A 9,675-nucleotide genomic window follows, 5' to 3' on the forward strand; every position below is an offset into this window, starting at 1 on the left:
TTTTTTAAAAAATTATAAAAATCTCATCAACACACACTAGAATCCTCTCTATTTTCTCTCAAAACTCTCTCAAATATCCAACCATTAAACCTCATTTTCAAGAATTTAGAAGGTGATTTTGAAAGCTCAACTCATGTAGTTATAGTTTTCATTTCTTACATTTTGTGGTTTTTTTTTTTTTTTCTATTTTTGATTTTAAAGCTTATTCTTGCTAAGGAACTGTTTTTTGATTCTTAATGTTTGTAGATTTTCACCAAAAACATGTTACATGTTTTAAAATGGGGATAATCTATGATCAAACCAAGTTAAAGATAAAAAAAAGAACCTTTCGAAGTTGTAACTAGCATCCAAGTGTTTATTCAAATTTCTACCATTTAGGTTCCAAAATGAAGCATAAAAATCTTATACTCATCAAATACCTATTCCAAACTTCATGTATGTGATAAAAATTTCATATTTCAAGTGCTAAAAACTGAGCCCAAAGCTTGGATTTCAAAGGATTTCTCAATAAGAACTTAGATGGTCATTTCTAGGGTTTTTGGCAAGATAACTTTGTTTAGTTTGGTACATACATATTTTGATGATTTAATCTAGTTTCTCATCATAATATTTTTGATTTAAAGTTTATAAATTATGATCTAAGTAAAGGAAAATAAATGATGTGTAAGAATCAAGCGTTAGAACACAATTTCTTGATATCATTTCATATAGGAATATGACAGATTTCAACACATGACTTTGGAGAACCATAACTTCTAAAATACTTAACCAAATGAGGTGAAATTTCTTTTGGAATTTAACTCTGTGTGTTAGCTTTCAAACCCAAGTGGTTTCACTTAAAAACATTGAGATTTCGACCTCCAAATAGTTGTCATAAAACAAGTGTGCAAATAGCTAAACCTTCAAACATACCGTTAAACCAAATGAGCCTTACTTCTAAGATATTTTATTGTGGTTGATAAAAATTGGGGTTTGTGGTATATGGTTATAAGAAATTTGGGGGTGCTTTTTCATAATTTTGCATATGGATTCATTTTATGTACTGTCAAAGGTTATTTTCAGAAGTGGTAAATATTTGAGAATTAAAGATTTGATTATACCTTAATATGGTCAAAATCAGATTTGATTGTTCAATAATTTTGGTTTTGAGAGGTTAAAAATTATGGCTATATGAAAAATAGATAGAGTAGTTTTGTAACTTTTACAAATATATGACAAACAGAGGTTCTTGACATAATTAGATTACATCTACTATTTATTTAAATTAAAATACAAAAAAAATTAATTAAATAATCACTTATTTTTTTAAAATAATTATAAAAATTTCATCATCACACACACTACCCAACACCACCCTTCACCTTCCTCTTCTCTCTCTCCTCCCCCATGGCCGGCCACCTACATACCCCCCTCCATTTTCAAACCCCTCATTCCTTCATTTCAAACCCATAATCGCATACCCCTTCTCTAGAATCCTCTTTATTTTCTCTTAAAATTCTCTCTCAAATATCCAACCATTAAGCCCTATTTTCAAGAGTTTAGAAGGTGATTTTGAAGGTATGTATTCATTCTAAAATGTTTTAAAAACTCATCTTATGTAGTTATAGTTTTCATTTTTTGCATTTTGTGGTTTTCTTCTATTTTGATTTTAAAGCTTATTCTTGTTAAGGAACTATTTCTTGATTCTTAATGTTTGTAAATTTTCACCAAAAACATGTTGCATGTTTTAAAATGGTGATAATCCATGATTAAACCAAGTTAAGATCAAAGAAGACTACTAGAAAACAAGGTTTCAGCGACGAAAATCAGCGAGGGATTAGCGAGGGAATGGGTTTTTGGCCAATCCCTCACTGATCTCTCGCTGATCTGCTTTCGGGTTGGTGTACCATTTTAATGTAATTATACATATAAGGTTATTGTTTTTACATTTATACAAACATTGTGTATGTAGGCTAAGTTCCAGTGGGAACCTGAGCTGGATGACATGGTTCATGATTTATGGACCAAAGCCATGCACAACAGGTACTCAGACTGGATGAGCTCTGCACGTGACTGGGCCGTGGCACAGGCCAATCCTGGTGATCAGCAATGGGACGGTGAGGACTTCTCACGAATTAGATTACACTGTCCTGTATGGATACCAGACAGGTTTTGGCTGCAGATGATTGACACGGTTTGTATCTCTATTGTGAGCTTTTCGAACTGACATGTGTTTTGTACCGCCTTATATATGTGCCATGTTTTTAACAGGTTTGGGATACCGAGGCCTGGAAAAGGAAATCCAAGATCAATAGGGCCAATCGGAACACCCAGTTTGAGGGGGTGTCGTCCAGACACACTGGGGGATCGATTAGTACTGCACAACATCGAGACAGGATGGTGAGTATATATATATTTTTGAAAATGTAATTCGTTCTTTATGTTAGTAACAACTTAACCTAATTGTCTAATGTAGACACAAGTAATGGGTTGTGAGCCGACTGCTACTGAGGTGTTTGAGCGCACTCACTGCACCAACCGGAAGTTCGATCAAGGTTCGTCCGATCCGCTTACCGATCCTCCTCAGTTCAGTTATTCCAAAGCTGTTAGGTATCATGTATGTTTTCTAAAACCATTACTTTGGTTAATAGATACGTTTGGTAGGTTTAAGGTAATATATTTTAATAAACACATTGATGCTATTAGTTTGGGCTGCCATTGTTGGGTAGACGTGAGGCTAAGTAGATACGTTGAGAATGTGACTACCATTGGTATTATTAGAATGCTTCAATTGTTAAAAACAAACATTGGTTATGTTTGATTTACAGTCGTTATGCTGCTGAAATTCTACATATATAACCTTACCCGTTTTTGATTTGGTGAACCATAGCAGCGATTTCAATCGCTTACGGGTGAGTCTCAGTCTAGTGCCGACAGCCCTCCCCCTGATGAGGAATATCTTTGGGAGCAGAGTGTCGGAGGACGGAGGAAAGACATCTTTGGTTTCTGGACCACCCAGAATCCCTCTTATGCTATGATGAGTAGATGTAGCAGTAGCGAGTCATCATACGAGTCAAGAGCGGAGGTATGTTGGTTATATTGTTATAAACTTTCTCATCACTAAATTGCGAACAACTTACTGATTTTGTCGAATATTGAATATTTACAGGTAACGGAGTTGAGAGAGAAGTTGACAAGGGTAGAGGAGGAACTGGAGACCGAACGGAAGAATATTGATTTGTCACGTTAATATTGAGTTGTCATCTCAATATTTTGGTATATATCAACCATTTTGAAGAAATTTTTACAACAATCTACCTCTCAAACTCTCTTTACTTACGTATCAATAAGCTTCTACAAACAAATGGATGGAAATGCATCATCGTCAAACTCTTCGTTTTCTCAAATAATGCCTACCAGAATGAAGTTATCAATTGAAAAAACTGAAGTTGAAATCAAAGAGATATTTTACAAATGGCGTAGTAACAAGGCATTGCAAGATCAAATCCTCCAAGGGATCGAAGAGAAGAAGAAAGCAGTAAATCAATTGCAAAAAGAGATTCGAACTGATAATGCTCATGCCACTGAACTCGGTCAAACATTTGAAGTAATGTAGGATTATTTTATGGTTTTTACGCTTTGTAAATAGTAACTCGTTTATGCATTTGTTAGGCATGTGGGCAAGTCAAACTTGATGTGAATTCCCTTTTGATCGTGCGCTAAATATCAAATTCGGTTAAGGTACGGATTTCCTACCTTACTTGACATAGGGATAGCCATTTGTATAAGGCTTCTTGATCCGAATACATTGGTTCCAAATTCTTATTGTGCTCATCAAATGCAATTGAGCTTTTATTTTCTTTCGAAATATGATGTACATTTTTATTTGGAAAATAGATCATTTTGATCACTTGACTTGTTAGCTTGCATCATTTGTAAACCATTTTACTATAGACTCAATAATGGGGGCACCGGTATTGAGATGTTTCCATGGTGTGTAAAACGATCATTGCGTCCTCACTTATATAGTTCTTAAAAGTGGATTTGATTATGTACCGGTCGAATAGAGAGTGTATGGATCGATCATAGGAACCGTTATTAGATAATAAATTATGGTTGTGGTTAAATCCACGGAGATGATTGTTGTGGTGTGCTCGCACCCTTTCCCCACTCATGCCCGAATGGATTGATCATCATTTGGAAACAACGCGTCCCCATGATGCGGTTTGGTCTTCGAACCCTTGACATGCCTTCGAGGTATTTGACTTTTTTTTTTGGATTATCACTTAACGTTATAAATTGATTTTGAACTTGTTATCTTATATTCATTGTTTAGTTATTATTATCCGTTCATTGAGCATCAAGTTCAGCCGAGATTTTCTTGTCCTCGGCATGTACATGACTTAGCAGGGTTTTTGGGGCGAGTGTCACGGAGATGACAATACTGAAGATAACTCATGTCATACTTTTGTTAACTTTTGATGAGTAATGTAAATATACTGGTATTTTGGACGTATTTTGAGACACGTTCTCTCCGTTTATGGTTATGTAATTATCTTTTAGTATATTTTATTAGTTGCTTTGTGTTATATAATACGTTGTTTTTTTTAAACCAATTATGGCATCTCCCTTCTTTAACCATGCAGGACGGAGATGTTACAAGTTGTGGTATCAAAGCTATAAGTCATGATCTTGTAGTAAATTTAGGTTTGATCTATGAGGTATGGGTAGAATTAAGATAGGACTATCATAGGTCTTATACATGTTAACTATTTGAAATCTCGTATGCTTCGTTTCTTTTTTAATCTAATTGAGCAAATGGTTTCCTTGTTATTTGTGTTAGTTTCAAATGTCGCCAAGAAGAGTACCAACAATAACAGGTAGACCTAGGAGAAGCCAAACTGGTTCTGAAAATGAAACAAATCATCCGCCAACAACTCAACTTGATCCTAATGTGATGGCAGTTGTCCACCAACCAGTAAGTGACATGCTACCGGGTATTATAGCACAAACGGTGGAAGCATTGCGTCAAACTGGCAAAACCTGAATCCTAATGCTGGGGACTACGGGCCAGAATACTGGGATCAGGAAACTAGTTGTGAACTTGCTGATATTCATCAATGATTGGAGAGGTTTCACAAACAAAAGTCTCGTACTTTTACTTTAGCAGCCACTCCTATTGAGGCCGAAGATTGGATATCACATATTGAAAAGGTATTCCGAGTCTTGGGTTGTTTTGATAGAATTCGAGTAGAGCTGTCCACTTATAAACTTGAAGGTGATGCTTATCATTGGTGGCAAGCTTGGAAGCAATCTTACAGAGGGGACCGAGTTGTTAAACATTTAACTTGGTCAGGATTCAAAGAAGTCTTCTATCAGCAATACTTTACTATAGCAGACAAAGAAACGTATGTTCAAGAGTACCCTACACTCAAATAAAAAGAAGATGAATCTATATCTGAATACGTGGCCAGATTTCTACAACTGGCTAGTTTTGCGGGTATTATGGCACAAGTTCAAATGGACCCTCAACAGCAAATTCATACTCAAACTTATCAATCAACACTTCACAAGCGTTGCCCAGGTTGTTGATGCTGCGAGGAACATTGAAAGGGAAAGTTTGGACTCTATACTTTCCCGAGGTGATAGTGGTATGAAAAGAAATAGAGATGTGTTTCAAGGAAATTCTAGCGGGCGAGGAACCAATTGGACAGGTCAGTGGAAACAACCGAATTATAGATCTCCAATTTCATCTCAAGGAACTTCTAATAAAGGTTTTTCAAATACAACTTCTCTGTTACGGTACAAAGATTGTGGTCTTAGACATCATCATGGCTCATGTCTTCGAATGATCGGTGCTTGTTATAACGGTGGTCAATGAGGTCATCTAGCTCGTGATTGTAAACAAGGTCCAAAAGATAATGTTAAAGATAAAAAGAAGCAATCTACTGCCCGTGGTCGAATGTTTACACTATCAGCTGACAAATCTACTACGGTATGGTTTCTGGTACACTTTCTATTGACGGTAGAGATGCATGTGTTTTATTTGATACAGGTGCTACACACTCGATTGTTTTTGAAAACTTTGAAGAAAATCTTAAATCGTATGAACAATCCACTGAATTTCCGTTACATATTACTACTCCTATGGGTAGTTGAGTATGTATACTTAGTCAATTCCCAAATTGTCTGTTGTTTATTGGCGATGGAATTTGGGAGGTTACTTTACTACCGATGAAAATGGATCACTTCGATATCATCCTTGACATGGATTGGTTGTCTAGACATCGAGTAACCATCGAATGCAAAGCCAAACAAATCGTCATCGACGACGTCAATGAACCCAAATATGTGTTCCAGGGTGTTTCACCTGAGATCGGGACTCGTGTTATCTCATAAATAAATGTTAAAGCAATGGTCTGACAAGGATGTGAAGGGTTTCTAGCTTCTCTACAAGATCCTGAAGAGGTATGCCTTAAACTTAAAGATATTCTTGTCGTTAACCAATTTCAAGATGTCTTTCCATATGAACTTCCAGGAGTTCCTCCGGAAAGGGAAGTTGAATTCACAATTGATCTTGTCCCGGGAGCTGCCCCTATCTCAAAACTAAAAACTCTTTATTACCGGTACCACACAAGTTAATAAGCACGTTACATAAGCAATCCCCAACACCCCCTCAATGTCGACGTTTATCATCAAGATTTCTTATATAAAAACATTTTTACATCATTTCCTTATGATTTGTAGATATTGCAACAATCTAATTTTGTATACAACTTTAGAAGTCTTTCGGTGGGTTTTTTTATGTTCGTCTAATCTCCTTTTTTTTGATAAATTTGTTGGTTCAAAAGAAGAAGAATGTATTGTATTAGCAAAAAGAAATCATTACAAAACTTTTCCGATGTATCCTGTAGCTCCAACAATTATAAGGAAGATGATAAGATTTTTAGTTTTTTGGTATGAAGGAAATGTGTTGAGGATTTAGGATTGGTTTACCAAAAGTTATTTGGATCAGCTTTTACCAGGTCACTTACCTTACTGTACCGAGTGAAGATGACAAGGACAAATAATCTTACACCTTAAGTAAGGATGGTGAATCTCGAATAAGATTGTTTCATGTTATGTTGTTTTGGTGGCCGAAAATCTTATCTGCTAAGGTTAGCGAGAGTGGTGTGACTCTTACTCGTTTGGTAAAAGGGTTTTGTGTTGCTAAGAATTCTAAAATATTAATGGAAGAAATATTTTTGTTTTGTAGTCTAACATGAAGGAATGGCAGAGCTTGGAACTCATAATCTTATTTCACTTATGATTTATGCCTGCTAATTTGAAGTGCTTCATAACTTCGTTAGTGAGTTAGAGCTAAACTGAGGTGACTTCTTGAACTATGAATAGCATGATTAAGAAATGTGCTTAGGTTTATTATCTTGTACAACCATCATTCTTCAATCTTGTGAATAAAAACATGCAAATAGGGTCGATGATCATTGATTATCTCTTTGGTTTAGTATTAGCGGTACATTATCTCGTACTATGCTTTATCTTTAATGCAACTTGACAATAAAGTCAAGGGATTACGGTGGAGTCTGATGATATTTCTGGAAGGAAAACAAATAAGTATGGGAAATGATACAACAATACCATGACTTGTTTAGTACCAGAAATGTTATCCCTGACTGACATTCATTAGACAACTAATGAAGAAAACTTGTTAACTACACTTCTACAAGATTTTTTTATCAACGAAGGGAGGTAGAGGTGACAACAGAAACAACTTTATGAAACTTATGAAACGGTTATCTCAAGAATGCAAGAATGAATTCATGGTACTAATATAACGTCAAAACATGTAAAAAAACAAGAAGAAGCGTCTTAAAGATAAATATTCTGCTTCTTATGACATGCTCAATATGAGCGGATTTGGGTGGAATGATGCATATTAATGTGTGACCATCAAAGCTCCCTAGATTTTAGAGGAGTATTTAAAGGGTAGTAGTTAGATATTATGATGGGTTATGTATAACATTTCTTTGTTACTCTTTTTATTTGTTTGTTGTCGTAGAAACGTCCCAACAAGAACTACTTAACTAATAAGCCATTCCTGGCTTACGAGCTATTAAATTTGGTGTTCGGGAAAGATATCGCAATAGAATTACGTGTTGAGTTTGTTGCAGACGCATTGGAAAATATGAAACATGGAAAATGATGATGATTTTGCTACTGAAGTTAATATTCCTTCTATTCCAAGACCCTCCAATGCAACATCTTTTTCCTCCATTTCAAATGAAGGAGAAGAAACAAATAGAAAATAAAAAGGACAACCGACCTATCGAAGCTAGTTGAAGAAATTAAGAATGAAATCTATGAAGCTACAAATCAAATGAAAAAGTTGGTTTTAGTCATCTCGGGTTCTATAACAGAATACCAAAATGGATGACTTAAACAATGAGTTGAAGAGACTTGGACTAGTCATTTTAAAATTTTTGTCTTATCTTGTACAACTTACAAAATGCAAGACAAACAATCAGTCCATTGTTGTTCTAGTCATACTAAACGTATGATAGACAATTAGTCCAGTCATGTCATGTCCAGTCTCTTCCGGTTTGCGTACCAAACGCTACATATATTATCAGTGCTTACACAACGTACATTCTGATAAGTGTACTCGTTTTGTTATCATGCACATGCTACTCGGTGGAAAAGACTTGGGATCATGTGAGACCAACATGTTTGTTGAGATCTATGAGACTACATTTTTACACTTGAAGTTTCACAATAAAACACTATAAAAGTAACCTTCATAGTGTTTTTGCTGTGAAGGTTCGATTTTTTTTACCTTCACAATGTTTTGTTGTGAATATTCAAATGTAAAAATGTGGTCTCACAAGTCTCACAAAAACATGTTGGTCTTGCATGATTCCAACCCAGGTGGTAAATGTTTGTTTTATCTTTATTATTGTTGTCGACTGAAAGTAACCAGAAATTGAAATCTTCTTTCACAGACTAGCGATAGTTAAAAAGAGCGCTAATTTGATTAGGGACCAATAACGCTCAATTTGGGGTTTTTAATAACGTTGTTTCTGAAGTTATTCTTATACCACTTTTTGAGTGCTTTTGTTGTGTTCCTTAATAAATTAGGTATAAATTAACTACTAGTTTTCTTACAATTCATAAGGATTTTGGAGTATTAGTGCATTAGGATCTGATTTGGAGTTCAAGGATGCTATCGAGAGGAAAATCTTAGCTGAAATGAGGTTTTGGAAAGATCTAATAGTGACTTGAAGTTGTAAGGAAGGTTGTGCGTGTTGGCTTCACACATGGCTTCAGTTCGTGGGAATAGTGAAGTAACTCACCATTTAATCTTCCCATCATTCCAACTTAGATTTTCCTCCTGACAGCATCCTTGAATTCAAGTCAGATCTGAATGCACACGCACTCCAAAATCCTTATGAATCTTAAGAAAACTCAACTTTTTGTGTCATTTCTCCAAAAACTGGTTCATATGTAACACTTGATTTGAACTGTCAAATTATACCTAATTTACTTAGAAACACAACAAAAACCACTCGAAAGTGGTACGAGAATAACGTTGGAAACGATGTTATCACACCAACCTTCTCAACCCTAACCCATACCACTTCATGTTGGGCCACCTATTGATTTGGTGATGACCCACTGATCTGTTCCTCTACCTTAGCA

The sequence above is a fragment of the Cynara cardunculus genome, assembly GCF_001531365.2.
Source record: "Cynara cardunculus var. scolymus isolate 2C chromosome LG 1, CcrdV1, whole genome shotgun sequence".
Taxonomy (NCBI): Eukaryota; Viridiplantae; Streptophyta; class Magnoliopsida; order Asterales; family Asteraceae; genus Cynara; species Cynara cardunculus.